The sequence below is a fragment of the Hyla sarda genome, chromosome 4, assembly GCF_029499605.1.
Source record: "Hyla sarda isolate aHylSar1 chromosome 4, aHylSar1.hap1, whole genome shotgun sequence".
Classification (NCBI taxonomy): domain Eukaryota; kingdom Metazoa; phylum Chordata; class Amphibia; order Anura; family Hylidae; genus Hyla; species Hyla sarda.
The window spans coordinates 41,070,075-41,089,399 of record NC_079192.1 but is presented as its reverse complement, the minus strand read 5'-3'; the positions used below and the strand labels follow the sequence as shown (position 1 = coordinate 41,089,399).

Sequence of the window (19,325 nt, the reverse complement as noted above, 5' to 3'; positions counted from 1 at the left end):
ATTGAATTATTTAGATGTGGTGAAAAAGCTAAAAAAAAAAACTCAAAAACAAAAGATCCAGAAGGAAACCAGCAGCCAAACCTATTCAGACAGCAGGAAAAAGGAACAGACTATTTTTTCTACTACATGAAGTAAATTTCCCACTTTTGCCTATGTGTGCCAAATTTATTAATGCCGTGCAACAATTTAGTAAATTTGTCGCACATAGTCAAAAATGAAGTAGAAAAAAACAGGGTAAAAACCAGACTACATAGTAAAAGATTAGTAAATGCCCCTCATTGTGATTTCTATCTTCCCCCTTTTTTCTGAACATGTGCTGCACTCTTCCCCACCCCCTCAGCCCAAACCTATATAGGTGGTAATTAGCCACACAAGGGCCATTTCACTCCTAGCTGCCTCCCAGTCTGACTAGGAGAGCAAGGTAAGTGAGCCATTACACCTTGTTCACACTGGTGAGGTGCGGGGCGGCATCTGTTGCTGCCGTGGCGCTGTGTCTGCGGGCGGGTGCGGCCTATAAACTGGTTTGAGAGACATTGGGGCCGCTCTGCCAGTGGGTCGCTCCCCCCCCCCCCCCCCCCCGTGGGCACCTGTGTTGGGGCGGTGGTGGTCGCCGCCTGGTGCTACGCCATTTTATGCTAGGGACGTTAGGGACACACTCTGGATAGGTGGCCTTGACGTGGCGAGTGGGCTTGTACTTTTTAATCAAAAATGTATACTAAAAACCTGTTAGTTTTTGATATTGTGGTGAGAAGCAATCAGATCATTATACAAGATTGTAGATGTGTGCTATGTCTGTATTCTACTCGAATTCATAATTTACAAATCTGTTTAACTTTCTGGAGCCTGTTGATATTTATAAAAAAGTTTTTTCCTGGAATACCCCTTAAACTCAAAGTTCATTGCTGTGTCTAAAGTGAAAGTAAGAGCTTCCCGGCAGCTCAGTCGGGCTGATAGGGACCATTACAATAAAATCGCGATGTCTCGATCAGCTAGAAGGCAACAGGAGGGTGCCTTACCTGCCTCCTGTGCGTTCGATCTGCAATTGATTTCTCCAAGCCTGAAATCCAGGCTTGAGCAATCAACCGCCGATTACACTGATCCCTCCCATTGCAATGCAATGGCATTGATCAGTGTATTGAATTAATGCACTGCAAGTTATAGTCCCCTATGGGAACTATAACATTGCAAAAAAGAAGTGAAAAAAAAAAAGTTAATAAAGATCATTTAACCCCTTCCCTAATAAAAGTTTGAATCACCCCCCTTTTCCCAATAAAAAAAAAACTGTGTAAATAAAAATAAACATATATGGTATCGCCGCATGTGTAAATGTCTGAACTATAAAAATATATTGTTAATTAAACCGCACGATCAATGGTATATGCGCAAAACAATTCCAAAGTCCAAAATAGCATTATTTTTGGTCACATGTTATACCATAAAAAAATTAATATAAAGCGCTCAAAAAGTCCAATCAAAACAAAAATGGTACTGATAAAAACTTTACATCACGGTGCAAAAAATTTGCCCTCATACCGCCCTGTACGTGGAAAAATATAAAAGTTATAGGGGTCAGAATAGGACAATTTTAAACATATACAATTTTAGTTATGATTTTTTTTAGAAGTAATACAAAATCAAACCTAAATAAGTAGGGGATCATTTTAACCGTATGGACCTGAAGAATAAAGATAATGTGTAATTTTTACCAAAAAATGTACTGCATAGAAACGAAAGCCCCCAAAAGTTACAAAATGGAATTTTTTTCTTCCATTTTATCGCACAATGATTTTATTTTCCGTTTTGCTGTCGATTTTTGGGGTAAAATGACTGATATCATTACAAAGTAGAATTGGCGCAAAAAATAAGCCATCATATGGATGTTTAGGTGCAAAATTGAAAGTGTTATTATTTTTAGAAGGTAATGAGGAAAAAACTAAAATGTAAAAACTGAAAAACCTTAAAGGGTTAAGAGAGCGCAGCTCCTGTGCTCGCTCCATAGCCACGCCGTAAATGTATGGTGCTGTGCATATAGTTACATTGTGGTCTATAAATTTCTCAGGAATGTAAAAAATAAACATGCCATGGCCCACCACCAAGTAAGAGAAGATGAAAACTTAAAGGGGTAGTCCAGTGGTGAAAAACTTATCCCCTATCCTAAGGATAGGGGATAAGTTTGAGATCGCGGGGGGTCCGACCGCTGGGGCCCCCTGCGATCTCTCTGTACGGGGCCCCGGCTCTCCGCCGAGATAGCGGGTGTCGACCCCCGCACGAGGCGGCGGCCGACACGCCCCCTCAATACATCTCTATGGCAGAGCCGGAGATTGCCGAAGGCAGCGCTTCGGCTCTGCCATAGAGTTGTATTGAGGGGGCGTGTCGGCCGCCGCCTCGTGCGGAGGTCGACACGCCCCCTTCCCGCGGGCTGTCGGGGCTCCGTACAGGAGATCGCAGGGGGCCCCAGCGGTCGGACCCCCCGCGATCTGCAACTTATCCCCTATCCTTAGGATAGGGGATAAGTTGCTCACCACTGAATCACCACTGAATCACCACTGAATCACCACTGGACTACTCCTTTAAGCCTTGTTAGCGCAGTAGGTAGCGCGTCAGTCTCATAATCTGAAGGTCGTGAGTTCAATCCTCACACAGGGCAATTTTTTTTTTCCTCATGAGATGTTGACTAACCCTTAAATGGAGCGTTTAAAGGAGTACGGTACTGGAATAGTCAACTCATCCAGTCCTCCGCACGGCAAGATAGCCTCCAACTATAGGAACAAAGAACGTAGAGGCCAGCGGTAAAACATCGTCATGAATCTGTCTCAAGAACAATAGTGGTAGGATTAAAGTCAGGAAACGCTCGGCATGACGCGTTTCAGGTCATGTGACCTTTCATCAGATACATGATAGGTAGAGGGGTACTTCACCGAAAAACATTTTTCTTTCACCCCTTAAGGGTTTTTCTGTTTTTGCACTTTCGTTTTTTCCTCCTTACCTTTTAAAAATCATAACCATTTTTGCACCGAAAATTCCATATTATGGCTTATATTTTGCGCCACCAATTCTACTTTGCAGTGACATTAGTCATTTTACAAAAACAATTCATTGCGCGACAAAATTGAAGAAAAAACGCCATTTTGTGATTTCCGGGGTCTTCTGTTTCTACGCAGTGCATTTTTTGGTAGAAATGACACCTGATATTTATTCTGTAGGTCCATACGGTTAAAATGATACCCTACTTATATAGGTTTGATTATGTTGTACTTCTGGAAAAAATCATAATTACATGCACGAAAATGAATACGTTTAAAATTGTCCTATTCAGACCCCTATAACTTTTTAAGTTTTCCTCGTACGCCATGATCTGAAGTTTTTAGCAGCATCTTTTTTGTATTGATCAGACTTTTTGATCACTTTTTATTCATTTTTTCATTATATAGAAAGTGACCAAAATACGCTATTTAGAACTTTGGAGTTTTTTTGCGTGTACACCATTGACCGTGCGGTTTGATTAACAATATATTTTTATAGTTCGGACATTTCCATATGCGGCGATACCACATATGTTTTTTTTTTTCATGGGAAAAGGGGGCGGATTCTTACTTTCATTAGGGAAGGGGTTAAATGGTCTTTATTAACTTTTTTCTCACTTTTTTTTTTTGCAATGTTATAGCCCCCTCTAGTGGCTATAACACTGCACACACTGATCTTCTACACAGATCCCTTCCATGCATTAACATGGCAGTACAGTTCCCCCACATTAGGTGCAGTATAGTTCCCCCATATTAGGGGCTGTATAGTTGCCCCACATTAGGTGCAGTATGGCTCCCCACATTAGGTGCAGTGCAGTTATCCCACATTAGGTGAAGTATAGTTCCCCCACATTAGGTGCAATATAATTCCCCCACATTAGGTGCAGTATAGTCCCCCACAGTAGGTGCAGTATAGTTCCCCCACATTAGGTGCAGTACAGTTCCCCACATTAGGTGCAGTATAGTTCCCCCACATTAGGTGCAGTATAGTTCCCCCACATTAGGTGCAATATAGTTCCCCCACATTAGGTGCAGTGTAGTTCCTCCACATTAAGGAAGAAGCGGCACTCCAAAATAGCTTCAAAAGCTGTGGTTTAATCCCCCATCATGTGAATGGCGCTACGTTTAGGTATCCACAATGAGATCTCAAAAGCTGTGGTTTATTCACCCATCATGTGAATGGTGCTACGTTTCGGTCTCGACAATGAGACCTTTCTCAAGCTTGAGAAAGGTCTCATTGTGGAGACCGAAACGTAGCACCATTTACATGATGGGTGAATAAACCACTGCTTTTGAAGCTATTTTGGAGTGCCGCTTCTTCCTTCATTTGAATTTTATTACCAAGGGATATTGAGTCCTATCTCCAGGAGCAGAGCACCCACTTGGACCGTGAGTCCTATACACAGTGCCGGCCCTTACTCCTGGTTTTTACTTTGTTCCTCCACATTATGTGCAGTATAATTCCCCCACATTAGTTGCAGTATAGTCCCCCACAGTAGGTACAGTATAGCTCCCCACATTAGGTGCAGTACAGTTCCCCCACAGACATACAGCCTTCAGCCACATACAGTGTATGGCTGGAGGCTTTATGTCTGTGTACTTACTACCCCCCTTCAGTATTCCGACCACCGCTCCAGGGTCACAATCTACTGCTATGGCCTATGGGCCATAGCAGTAGGTCCCGGGACCGAAGGAGCAGAGGTCGGAACACTGAAGATGACATGCCTCTGGTCACTTACCATGCGCGCACATCCTCCTTGATGCTCCGCTCTGCTTTTCTCGTATGGGCGCACGCAGGGACGTCAGAGACGTCCCTGTGTGCGCTACTTCCCGCCGGGACACCCTTGTGTCCTGAAAAGATTTTTCGGGACACAGGATGTCCCGAATGTGACGGGGGCCCCCTGCGGGCCCGGGGCCTGGAGCAGGCGCTCCATGAGCGCCAAAGATGATCCGGCCCTGCCCATCACCATCTTTCATGTCTTATAAGATATTCATTTTTGAAACAAATACTGGTCTACGGTGCCATAGGTAGACCGCTAGTCTGCCTACTATATTTATCTGGTACATGATAATCAGATACATATTGTCACTCCATAACCTTTAGAAGGGCCATGTTTCTGAGGATAGTGCCTAAGGGACACTTTGACAATCCTTATATTGGAGGAGATTTATCAAAGCTGTCTATGTCCCACATCAATATAGACCAAACTACAGAGGGTTAGGCCGGTCTATTGTGCGCCTAATTTATCAAAAGACGCACGGCTCTTGATAAATTCTGTGCACAGGCATCGGGATCTATGGTTTAGACTGTATTTAAACCTGCTCCAGCATGGTTGACACTTCGGCGTACTTTCAGCTGATGAGACTTGTCGCCGAAAAGTCGCTTTTGATAAATTCAGCACCAATGCATTTTTCCATCTAAAATAGACTAGAATGCATCATGTTCTAAAAATCCTCGAAAGCAAAAGTCGCGAAAAAGTCACACATATTTAGACTGCGACTTTCTGTGCAACAATTTTAGACAGGAAAAACCAGTCTAAATCCTTTGATAAATATCCCCCATTGAGTATTATGTTTTCCTCTTCTTTGATAGAACCGTTTACAGGTGCCCTAATCTAGTGACAGGATGCCTTGAAGTAGTGTTAATAGAGTGGGAGGGATCTCCCCAAAGTAATATTAGGAAGGTTCTTTAAAGTGGAAACTCCCTTTAACTGAAACCAAAGCTGTTTCTAAATTTACGAAAGATAAAAGAAAAAAAAAAAAGCAAGTATGAAATCCAGGCATTGCTGTCACGCCCCCTCCCATAGGTTTGCATTGAGGGGCGAAGCGGGACATCACATGGGGGCGGAGGCGTGACATCACATGCCGCCGGCCCCGTGGTCGCCGGTAATCAGACCCGGAGCGAACATGCTCCGGGGACTGATGGTAACGGGGTGCTGCGTGCAAGATCACGGGGGTCCCCAGCGGTGGGACCCCCGCGATAAGGCATCTTATCCCCTAAACTTTGGATAGGGCATAAAATGTCTAAGCGCCAGAGTACCCCTTTAATGTGACCCAGACCTTGGGTTTCAGCCCCAGTGGCTTTGAATCTGCCTTCAGTTCCTGTTTGGGGAATTTTCACTTATGTTTTGCCTTCAGTAAGTGACCTTTACATTCAGTTCATCTCAGGTCAGTGACTGACTTGAAACATTTTACTTTTTGTCCTATAGAAGTCTTGGGTTCTTTATAAGTTTGCTGCAAGTCATTGTCCGTCAGCGCCGTAAAGCGCCAACCAAAGAATTTAGATGCTTTTGATCAAACCCAAGCAGATAATATAGTCTCTTGCACCTCAAAATGTATCACATGATCCTGAGGGAAGCCATACATGCCAAAGCTATAACATGACCTACACCAAACTTAACAAATAACGTGGTATTCTTTGGACCATGAACAGTTTCTTTCCTTATTCACCTCCCTGGTACAAGTTGGTCTTTGTTTCACGCCATTATCCGCCTATTCACCACCTCTCTCTCCATGGCCATCATCCCATTTCCCACAACTGTATGCTGTCCAAGTGCTCTGTTGGTGTCTCTTTTGCCATCTCTTGTTTGCCAATGTTCCGCTCTCTACTGCTGCTCTCCGGCTGTGGTCCCTGACAGTGCCTCTCGTGTCCACGTTGCCTCTGAGTTTCCTATAGGCCTAACATGTGCCAAAGTTTCATCTCTATAGCCAATACCCAGATATTGTCAATGTTTTTCCTTTTTCCCCAAGGAATTAGTATGAATGTTAGATTTCTTTTACTTTTTTTTCTTCCCTTAATTGAAACCAATAATCTAATTGATCCAAAATAAGGTTTTAAAACATGTGCAGCTGATATCGATGGTATTAGAGGGGTTATCTGGGAATAGAAAAACACAGCCACTATCCCTGTCCTCATGTTGTGTCTGGTATGACAACTTGTCTCTATTAAATTCAATGGGACAGAGCTGCAATACCACACACAACCTGTGGACAGGTGTGGTGCTGTTTATTTAGGGGGGGGGGGGGGTAATTATCTTTAAAAAAAAAAAATGGCCTCCTTTTCTAATCCTGGATAACCCCTTTTATTTTGAACTCCAAACATGACAATCAGAATAAATCCCTGGATCGACATCTCACAATAGTAGTATTATGTGGGCACTATATGGCAGTATTATTTGGCCACTGTATACAGGTTTAATTTAGGCAATTTGGCAGTAATTTTCACATGCGCACACACACACACACATATATATATTTAATATATACATATATATATATATATATATATATATATATATAAAGAATTTTATATATATTTAATATATACCTATTGTGGCAGTGTGGCAAGGAAAGGGTGTATTTCCTTGGCTCACCCTGCAGAAGCTCTCACCTGCTTCTTAAGTAATGAGGCAGGAGTAAAGGGAGGTGTATATGAGATGGAGACTCAGTCTAATCTGGGCTCTTCCTAGCAGACAGCATGTGGGCTGTAGGGAAGAGACAGAGCCTGCTGAAGAGTACACAGTCAGAGCTATGAGTGGCTCAAAGAGAGTGACATGAATTGTGAGTAGAAGGTTGCAGGAGACATATGTTTAACCGGCTGAGGGAAGCTCAGCGGTTGTTAGTCAGGACAAGCTGATCTGTTTAGTCAGTGACCAGACGGTCTAGGATTTTGTTTTGTTCCTGTTTTTTGTTTATTTCTTTCCCTGCAACCTGTCTAATAAAACTGGCAAGGTGCCAGATTTCCATTATAAGCGTTTGTTTGCTGGTTTATTGAGAAGAAACGCATCCTGTGGCGTGGTCCAGGACGATCCCAGAGCTAATCCCCAAGACGGATCGTCACACTATATATATACCGTATTGATCGGCGTATAACACACATTTTTTAGACAAAAATTTATAGCTTAAAGTCTATCTGCGTGTTATAGGCCGATAGACTGTTTCTGGCCCTGCAGAAGCCACTTTAGTTCAATGATTTAAATCATTGAACTGTGGGGCCATAGTCCTGCCGCCACCACCCGATTCCGTCCCCTATCCCGTGTTTTATAGTTACATGTCACTGTCCCTGTCGCTGCCCGATTCCCTCCCCGTCCTCGGGTTGCATGTCCCACCGATGCCCAATTCCCTCACCGTCCTCGGGTTGCATGTCCCGCCGATTCCCGGGTTGCATGTCCCGCCGTGGCGCACAGTGACAGATAAGGATGCCGCCGGACCATGAAGAGCCCGGTCCCCAGGATAAAATTGGGCATCGGCGGGACATGCAACCCGAGGACGGTGAGGGAATCGGGCAGCGGCGGGACAGTGACAGTGACATGTAACTATAAAACGGGGGATAGGGGACGGAATCAGGTGGGGGCGGCAGGACTATGGCCCCACAGAAGCCGTTTCAGTTCAATGATTTAAAGTTAAATAGGAAATGTAAAATATGTGTAGCTCACTTAGGATAAAAGAAATAATGTGCTTGAGGTTAAAGGTGTTGCCTTCACCCAAGAGGCCTAATGTAATATGTAGAAATTATAAATAAAAAATATTTATGTGAACCAGTCCTCAAAAGCACAGGGGAGAGAAAAAGGAAAAGACTAGTGGAGATGGGATCCAAGAAATGGTCTTTATTATATAAAAAGGATATATATGACCAATCGCCTAGCAGGGCCCTTGCTAAAGGCGAATGGAATATACTGGGTAAAAAATAGATATAATAAAAATACAGAATATAGTAGGATTAAAATGAAATAAATATGATGGGTAAGTAGCACCAAAGAAAATTCATTAATTAAATATCTGCTGCATATATCAGGAGAAAACGTTCTCAGTCCATATAATTCATAGGGATATTTCAATGAAAAATCCACAAGAAATGTCCAGAATGAAAAGTCACAATTAGTTTGGGTGTGTCCGGAGTAACGATATATGGTAGTGAGTGTAGCGACAATAGCTACAATAGGAAATTCATGGACAGGTAATGCAGACAATGTGGCAAACACTGTCAGCGATGAAGATGTCAAGTCTCGGTGCACAGCACCACTCACCCTCCTTTGGAGTCCTCAGGTCCGGGCTGGCACGGCTGAGTCCGGCACTCTGGATATCAATGCCCGCCTGGGTGGTATGCTGGGTGAATGGCTGAATCTCCGGGGGTCCGAGTGTCCTGGGCTGGCACGGGAGGCGTCCGGCCTTGGGGAGGATGATGTCCAGGAGTAACTCTGCCGACCGGGGCTGTGAGAGGATGCAGGTAACAGGTGGTGCGGATTGCACGTATGAATAAGGTGCTAACAGCGCGCATGCAGCAGTGGTCCCGGAATCGCGGGCATCCAGCTGTTGCAATTGGAATATGGCAGATACAGTCTATTTGAAGTGATATACACTTATGGATAAGGTGCAGATAATGGGCTAGACGTTTCAAGGCCGCGGGCCTTTTCTTCAGTAGCTATAGGTGTGGATAAAGGGTGGAAATGTTGGTTTTATATAGTCTCCATACAGTGATGATGTAATACTAATTGGAAAAGAGGAAAAAGTGGAGACTGGAAGTTTCAGGTATGTTGTAAAATGGGTAATGGATCCAGATAGAAAATGGGAATAGGGAAGAGAAGAAAGAAAAGAAAACATAGGGATAAAGATGGTGAATTAGATATGAGTGTGAGTCAGGAGAAAAATAAATAAATAAATAAATAAATAAATAATGGTCATTGGGTATGTGTAGAGATGCACTATGGATCAAGATTATAGTGGAAATCATGAGAAAAAATATGGATAGTAAAATTCTTAAAAGGTGTGTGAAAAATAAATAAATAAATAAATATTTTTATAAAAAAGTGAATAAATATTTTTATAAAAAAATTTTATAAAATTTTTTATATATATATATATATAAATAAATGTTGTTCACTTTTTTATAAAAATATTTATTTATTTATTTATTTTTCACACACCTTTTAAGAATTTTACTATCCATATTTTTTCTCATGATTTCCACTATAATCTTGATCCATAGTGCATCTCTACACATACCCAATGACCATTATTTATTTATTTATTTATTTATTTATTTTTCTCCTGACTCACACTCATATCTAATTCACCATCTTTATCCCTATGTTTTCTTTTCTTTCTTCTCTTCCCTATTCCCATTTTCTATCTGGATCCATTACCCATTTTACAACATACCTGAAACTTCCAGTCTCCACTTTTTCCTCTTTTCCAATTAGTATTTGTTACGCCTAGCGCTCCGGGTCCCCGCTCCTCCCCGGAGCGCTCACGGCGTCTCTCTCCCTGCAGCGCCCCGGTCAGTCCCGCTGACCGGGAGAGCTGCACTGTCATGGCCGTCGGGGATGCGATTCGCACAGCGGGACGCGCCCGCTCGCGAATCGCATCCCAGGTCACTTACCTGTCCCGGTCCCCTGCTGTCATGTGCTGGCGCGCGCGGCTCCGCTCTCTAGGGCGGGCGCGCGCGCGCCAGCTCTCTGAGACTTAAAGGGCCAGTGCACCAATGATTGGTGCCTGGCCCAATTAGCTTAATTGGCTTCCACCTGCTCCCAGACTATATCTGCTCACTGCCCCTGCACTCCCTCGCCGGATCTTGTTGCCTTGTGCCAGTGAAAGCGTTTAGTGTTGTCCAAGCCTGTGTTACCTGAACTCCTGCTATCCATCTTGACTTCGAACCTTGCCGCCTGCCCCGACCTTCTGCTACGTCTGACCTTGCCTCTGCCTAGTCCTTCTGTCCCACGGCTTCTCAGCAGTCAGCGAGGTTGAGCCGTTGCTAGTGGATACGACCTGGTTGCTACTGCCGCAGCAAGACCATCCCGCTTTGCGGCGGGCTCTGGTGAACACCAGTAGCCTCTTAGAACCGGTCCACCAGCTCGGTCCACGCCAATCCCTCGCTGACACAGAGGATCCACTACCTGTAAGCCGAATCGTGACAGTAGATCCGGCCATGGATCCCGCTGAGGTGCCGCTGCCAAGTCTCGCTGACCTTACCACGGTGGTCGCTCAGCAATCGCAGCAAATTGCCCAACAAGGACAGCAGCTGTCGCAGTTGACCGCCACGTTACAGCAACTTCTGCCTCTGCTACAGCAGCAACCATCTCCTCCGCCAGCTCCTGCACCTCCTCCGCAGCGAGTGGCCGCTCCTAGCCTCCGCTTGTCCCTGCCGGACAAATTTGATGGGGACTCCAGACTCTGCCGTGGATTTTTGTCTCAGTGTTCCCTGCATATGGAGATGTTGTCGGACTTGTTTCCTACAGAACGGTCTAAGGTGGCGTTCGTAGTGAGCCTTCTTTCAGGAAAGGCCTTGTCTTGGGCCACACCGCTCTGGGACCGCAATGATCCTGCCACAGCCACAGTCCAGTCCTTCTTCGCTGAAGTCCGTAGTGTCTTCGAGGAGCCAGCCCGAGCTTCTTCTGCCGAGACTGCCCTGCTGAACCTGGTCCAGGGTAATTCTTCAGTGGGCGAGTACGCCATCCAATTTCGTACTCTTGCTTCCGAATTATCATGGAATAACGAGGCTCTCTGCGCGACCTTTAAAAAAGGCCTATCCAGTAACATCAAGGATGTGCTGGCCGCACGAGAGATTCCTGCCAACCTGCAAGAACTCATCCATTTGGCCACCCGCATTGACATGCGTTTTTCTGAGAGACATCAGGAGCTCCGCCAGGAAAAAGACTTAGATCTCTGGGCACCTCTCCCACAGCATCCTTTGCAGTCTACACCTGGGCCTCCCGCCGAGGAGGCCATGCAAGTGGATCGGTCTCGCCTGACCCAGGAAGAGAGAAATCGCCGTAGGGAAGAAAATCTTTGTCTGTACTGTGCCAGTACCGAGCATTTCTTGGTGGATTGCCCTATCCGTCCTCCACGTCTGGGAAACGCACGCACGCACCCAGCTCACGTGGGTGTGGCGTCTCTTGGTTCAAAGTCTGCTTCTCCACGTCTCACGGTGCCCGTGCGGATTTCTCCTTCAGCCAACTCCTCCCTCTCAGCCGTGGCCTGCTTGGACTCTGGTGCCTCTGGGAATTTTATTTTGGAGTCTTTTGTGAATAAATTCCGCATCCCGGTGACCCGTCTCGTCAAGCCGCTCTACATTTCCGCGGTCAACGGAGCCAGATTGGATTGCACCGTGCGTTACCGCACAGAACCCCTCCTGATGTGTATTGGACCCCACCACGAAAGGATTGAGTTATTCGTCCTTCCCAACTGTACCTCTGAGGTCCTCCTCGGTCTGCCATGGCTCCGGCTTCATTCTCCCACCCTTGATTGGACCACCGAGGAGATCAAGAACTGGGACTCTGCCTGCCATAGGAAGTGCCTCTCCCCCCCCTCCCAGTCCCGTCAGGCAAGCCTCAGTGCCTCCTCATGGCCCCCGTCCTGGTGACACACTGCCCCGTGCCAGGCTTCGCCCTCTGCCCTCCCTCCCCATTCCCACTCCTGCTGTACTGCCTGCCGTTGAGGAAACCCTCCATTCTTTCCCGGTGTCCTCATCCCAGGGGAGGCAGTTACCGGACAAAGAAAAGGGGAGACCTAAGGGGGGGGTACTGTTACGCCTAGCGCTCCGGGTCCCCGCTCCTCCCCGGAGCGCTCACGGCGTCTCTCTCCCTGCAGCGCCCCGGTCAGTCCCGCTGACCGGGAGAGCTGCACTGTCATGGCCGTCGGGGATGCGATTCGCACAGCGGGACGCGCCCGCTCGCGAATCGCATCCCAGGTCACTTACCTGTCCCGGTCCCCTGCTGTCATGTGCTGGCGCGCGCGGCTCCGCTCTCTAGGGCGCGCGCGCGCCAGCTCTCTGAGACTTAAAGGGCCAGTGCACCAATGATTGGTGCCTGGCCCAATTAGCTTAATTGGCTTCCACCTGCTCCCAGACTATATCTGCTCACTGCCCCTGCACTCCCTCGCCGGATCTTGTTGCCTTGTGCCAGTGAAAGCGTTTAGTGTTGTCCAAGCCTGTGTTACCTGAACTCCTGCTATCCATCTTGACTTCGAACCTTGCCGCCTGCCCCGACCTTCTGCTACGTCTGACCTTGCCTCTGCCTAGTCCTTCTGTCCCACGCCTTCTCAGCAGTCAGCGAGGTTGAGCCGTTGCTAGTGGATACGACCTGGTTGCTACTGCCGCAGCAAGACCATCCCGCTTTGCGGCGGGCTCTGGTGAACACCAGTAGCCTCTTAGAACCGGTCCACCAGCACGGTCCACGCCAATCCCTCGCTGACACAGAGGATCCACTACCTGTAAGCCGAATCGTGACAGTATTACATCATCACTGTATGGAGACTATATAAAACCAGCATTTCCACCCTTTATCCACACCTATAGCTACTGAAGAAAAGGCCCGCGGCCTTGAAACGCGTCTAGCCCATTATCTGCACCTTATCCATAAGTGTATATCACTTCAAATAGACTGTATCTGCCATATTCCAATTGCAACAGCTGGATGCCCGCGATTCCGGGACCACTGCTGCATGCGCGCTGTTAGCACCTTATTCATACGTGCAATCCGCACCACCTGTTACCTGCATCCTCTCACAGCCCCGGTCGGCAGAGTTACTCCTGGACATCATCCTCCTCAAGGCTGGACACCTCCCGTGCCAGCCCAGGACACTCGGACCCCCGGAGATTCAGCCATTCACCCAGCATACCACCCAGGCGGGCATTGATATCCAGAGTGCCGGACTCAGCCGTGCCAGCCCGGACCTGAGGACTCCAAAGGAGGGTGAGTGGTGCTGTGCACCGAGACTTGACATCTTCATCGCTGACAGTGTTTGCCACATTGTCTGCATTACCTGTCCATGAATTTCCTATTGTAGCTATTGTCGCTACACTCACTACCATATATCGTTACTCCGGACACACCCAAACTAATTGTGACTTTTCATTCTGGACATTTCTTGTGGATTTTTCATTGAAATATCCCTATGAATTATATGGACTGAGAACGTTTTCTCCTGATATATGCAGCAGATATTTAATTAATGAATTTTCTTTGGTGCTACTTACCCATCATATTTATTTCATTTTAATCCTACTATATTCTGTATTTTTTATTATATCTATTTTTTACCCAGTATATTCCATTCGCCTTTAGCAAGGGCCCTGCTAGTCGATTGGTCATATATATCCTTTTTATATAATAAAGACCATTTCTTGGATCCCATCTCCACTAGTCTTTTCCTTTTTCTCTCCCCTGTGCTTTTGAGGACTGGTTCACATAAATATTTTTTATTTATAATTTCTACAATGGTTTAAAGTGCCCGCTTTAAATCATTGAACTAAAGCGGCTTCTGCGGGGCCAGAAACTGTTTTATTGAGGTATACCCACTCACACACGCACCCTCATATTAACAAGGATATTTGGGTAAAAAAAAACTTTTTTCCCAAATTTCCTTGGAAAAATGAGGGTGCGTGTTATAGGCCAGTGTGTGGTATACCCTGATAAATACGAGATATATATATATATATATATATATATATATATATATATATATATATATATACATTTTTTTTTTAAAGAAATATAATACATATTTGTCAGACATATTAGTTTTTCTTCTCTTATTATTGTAAAAATACATATATATATATATATATATATATATATATATTAAAAAAAAACTTGCAGAGGAAGGTTTCAATCCATTGACCTCTGTGTTATAGGCCCAGCACGCTTCCGCTGCACCACTCTGCTTTTCTCTCTTATTTTGATGCTAGGAAAACTACAGTACACACTATGAGTGTTATCAGTACGAGACCATATGCTAGGAGCTGGGAGACTATTTCCCTGTTTAGCAATTATATTATAGAAAGAACAAATAATACACAAAAAAAATTGTGGTGACATATAACTGTATATAGAAGTGCTCTTACGTTATGGATCTATATATAAATAGATATACATATATGTATTTTGGTTTATGACTATTTTCTGTGGTATTCAGTTAAATGGGCACTGTCATTAAAAAATGTTGCTATTGCACTCCTTATGGTAAATAAAAAATCTTTCTAATGCTCCTTGTTTTAAAAAGATGAAGTTTTCTATGTTTTACTTGTGTTTAAAAAAGCTGCCACTAGATGTCTCCCTACTTGTCCAGAGCACATTTCCCCCCATCTCTTGCACAGACTTTGGACTCCTGCTGGCCTGGTAGAAGTCCAAAATCAGGAAATCCTGAGGGGGCGGGGGGGGGGGGGGGGGTGCAGCCTTATCCAGTCAGAGCTCATCTCACACTGAACTGTTCTGGGCTGTGTGTAGCAGAGTGAGGGAGGAAGTTCTCCCCTGTATGGCTTCAGATGATGTCATGCCTGCTGGGGAACGCCCCTTCCCAGTCTGTGAATCTGACTGAGACTGAGCAGAAAATACAGAGTGATATCAAGGTAAAAAAATTAAAAGAATTTATAGCATGCACTGCCCCCTTGCAAAGCTGAGACCTGCCAGTGTCATGGATTGTTCTCAATCATGATCTGGGAAGACCAGGTGGTGTAATTCTGGTTTTAAATGCTCAGACTCATCTGACCTTGCCCCAACAATCAGCACCATGGGTTCTTCTAAGCAGTTGTCCAGAAATCTGAAACTGAAAATAGTTGAGGCTCACAAAGCTGGGAAAGGCTATAAGAAGATAGCAAAACATTTTCAGATGTCAATATCCTCTGTTCGGAATGTAATTAAGAAATGACAGTCATCAGAAACAGTGGAAGTTAACCCCTTAAGGACTCAGCCCATTTGGACCTTAAGGACTCAGACAATTTTATTTTTACGCTTTCGTTTTTTCCTTTTCCCCTTTAAAAAATCATAGCTCTTTTATATTTTCATCCACAGACTAGTATGAGGGCTTCTTTTTTGCGCGACCAGTTGTCCGTTGTAATGCCCTCAATCACTTTACCATAAAATGTATGGCGCAACCAAAAAAATACTATTTGTGTGGGGAAATTAAAAAGAAAACCGCAATTTTGCAAATTTTGGAAGGTTTTGTTTTCACGCCGTACAATTTATGGTAAAAATTACATGTGTTTTTTATTCTCTGGGTCAATACAATTAAAATGATACCCATGATTATACACTTTTCTATTACTGTTGTGCTTAAAAAAAAATCGCAAACTTTTTAACCAAATTAGTACGTTTAAAATCCCCCTATTTTGAAGACCTATAACTTTTTCATTTTTCCGTATAAGCGGCGGTATGAGGGCTCATTTTTTGCACCGTGATCTGTACTTTTTATTAGTACCATATATGCTTATACAAAACTTTTATTACATTTTTTATTAATTTTTTTGGGAATAATTTTTTTATTTGGGAATAAAATGTTATAAAAAAGCAGCTATTTTGGACTTTTTTTTTTACGTTCACGCCGTTCACCGTACAGGATCATTTACATTTTATTTTAATAGTAAGGATATTTACGCACACGGCGATACCAAATATGTATATAAAGTAATTTTTTTACACTTTTTGGGGGTAAAATAGGGAAATGGGCCAATTTACGTTTTTATTGGGGGAGGGGGTTTTTCACATTTTTTTTACTTTATTTTTTTACTTTTATTTTTACACTCTTATAGTCCCCATAGGGGACTATTTATAGCAACTATTCGATTGCTAATCCAGTTCAGTGCCATGTATAGGACACAGCACTGATCAGGGTTATCGGTCATCTTCTGCTCTGGTCTGCGGGAAGGCAGATCAGAGCAGAAGACTCCCGGAAGGTAGAGGAGGCAGGTGAAGGGACCTCCGTCTGCCGTGCAGGATGATCGGATCGCCGCGGCAGCGCTGCGGGTGATCCGATCATCCTGTTAAGTGATCGCGATGCTGCAGGTGCCGTGATCTGTATTGATCACGGCATCTGAGGGGTTAATGGCGGACATCCGCTGGATCGCGGGTGTCCGCCATTATCTGCGGGTCCCTGGCTGCGATCCACAGCCGGGACCTGCCGCGCATGATGCTCAGGACGTAAATGTACGTCCTGGTGTGTTAAGTACCACATCACCAGGACGTATATTTACGTCCTGCGTCGTTAAGGGGTTAAAGCAAGATCTGGAAGACCAAGAAAAATATCAGACAGAACAGCTCGCAGGATTGTGAGAAAAACTATTCAAAACCCACGTTTGACTGCACAATCCCTCCAGAAAGATCTGGCAGACACTGGAGTTGTGGTACACTATTCTACTATAAAGAGATACTTGTACAAATATGGTCTTCATGGAAGAGTCATCAGAAGAAAACCTCTACTACATCCTCACCACAAAAATCATCGTTTGAACTTTGCAAATGAACATATAGACAGGCCTGATGCATTTTGGAAACAAGTTCTGTGGACCGATGAGGTTAAGCATGGGGGTGGGTCAATCATGCTTTGGGGTTGTATTGCAGCCAGTGGCACAGGGAACATCTCTTGAATAGAAGGAAAAATGGATTCAATAAAATTTCAGCAAATTTTGGATGCTAACGTGATAACATCTGTGAAAAAGCTGACGTTATAGAGAGGATGGCTTCTACAAATGGATAATGATCCTAAACACACCTCAAAATCCACGGGGGGATTACATCAAGAGGCGTAAACTGAAGGTTTTGCCATGGCCTTCACAATTTCCTGACCTCAACATAATTGAAAATCTATGAATAGACCTTAAAAGAGCAGTGCGTGACAGACAGCCCAGAAATCTCAAAGAACTGGAAGACTTTTGTAAGGAAGAATGGGCAAAGATACCTCAAAGAAGAATTGAAAGACTCTTGGCTGACTACAAAAGCGTTTACAAGCTGTGATACTTGCTAAAGGGGGCAGTACAATATATTAACTCTGCAGGGTGCCCAAACTTTTGCAGACACCATTTTTTTTATTTCTGTTATTTTGAAAGTGTAAATGATGGAAATAAAATCTAACTTTTGTTGACATATCATAAGAATGTCTAATCTGTAATTTAATGCCTTTTGGAGATTTTTCCATATTTCCTTGGCTTCTTTATGCACATTAATACAAATTTTTACCTGGGGTGCCCAAACTTTTGATCCCCACTGTGTATATAGTCAAATTAAAATTTTTCAATAAAATACATTTAGCATCAGTAACATATGTCACATCTGTAGCTTCAATCTATAGGAACTTCCTGGAATAGCTATATAAAGACACAAAAGGCAAGGTACACAATGCCAGGAACCTGGTGACACCAGGCAGTATGACAGCTCTTGCAGCAGAGTGGCGCTGCGGAAGCGTGCTGGGCCCATAACCCAGAGGTCGATGGATCGAAACCATCCTCTGCTAATAAAAATTTTCTTTATTTAAAAAAAGTATCCACTATATATAAATAAATATCCTGCTTTATATGATTTATTATATATAAATAAATAAATAAATATATACATTTGTACAAACTGGATATACATATACATTATATTTATCATATAGATAAATATAACTGTCTTTTACTGTAGTATGTAACAAACATGTTTTTTTTATAAGCAGCATCGAAATAGGAATAATATAATACATGTGAGAATATTTTTATGCCACCTTAATAATATAGTACTTATTGTATTATGAGCTGTCAAGTGTGACATGTATTGCATCAGTATTGCTGGGAGCAAGCGTCTCTCGGCATGAGCCCAGCCTGCCGTCACGTGACACATCCATTATCCCATCTATAGCTGCATGCTGAAATTAACTCCCGAATGACCAGTTCTCATATAAGTGGATGTGCAGTTTACGTTTCATACTGTGTCATATGTTCAAGAATATAACTACTATCATACTGATCCTATGTACAAGAATATAACTCCTATAATACTGCCTCCTATGTACATGAATATAACTACTATAATACTGCTCCTATATACAAGAATATAACTACTATAATACTGCTCATATGTACAAGAATATAACTACTATAACACTGCCTCCTATATACAAGAATGTAACTTCTATAATACTGCCCCTATATACAAGGATAAAACTACTATAATACTGCCCCTATATACAAGAATATAACTACTATAATACTGCTCCTATATACAAGAATATAACTATTATAATACTGCTCCTATGTACAAGAATATAACTACTATAATACTGCTCCTATATACAAGAATATAACTACTATAATACTACCTCCTATATACAAGCATATAACTACTATAATACTGCCTCCTATATACAAGCATATAACTACTATAATACTGCCTCCTATATACAAGAATATAACTACTATAATACTGCTCCTATATACAAGAATATAACTACTATAATACTGCTCCTATGTACAAACATATCACTACTATCATACTGCTCCTATGTACAAGAATATAACTACTATAATACTGCTCCTATATACAAGAATATAACTACTAT

At 43.6% G+C, this 19,325-nt stretch overlaps 1 protein-coding gene and 1 non-coding gene across 3 annotated transcripts in view; one reads left to right on the top strand and one right to left on the bottom strand.

Annotated features, from left to right (window-relative positions):
• LOC130367819 (cytokine receptor common subunit beta-like) overlaps positions 1–19,325 on the bottom strand; it is a 198,656-nt gene that overhangs the window by 135,723 nt on the left and 43,608 nt on the right. The gene's annotated exons all lie outside the window — the stretch shown is intronic.
• TRNAM-CAU (transfer RNA methionine (anticodon CAU)) lies at positions 2,575–2,647 on the top strand. Its single transcript has one exon. It is a non-coding gene; the product is annotated as a tRNA-Met (tRNA).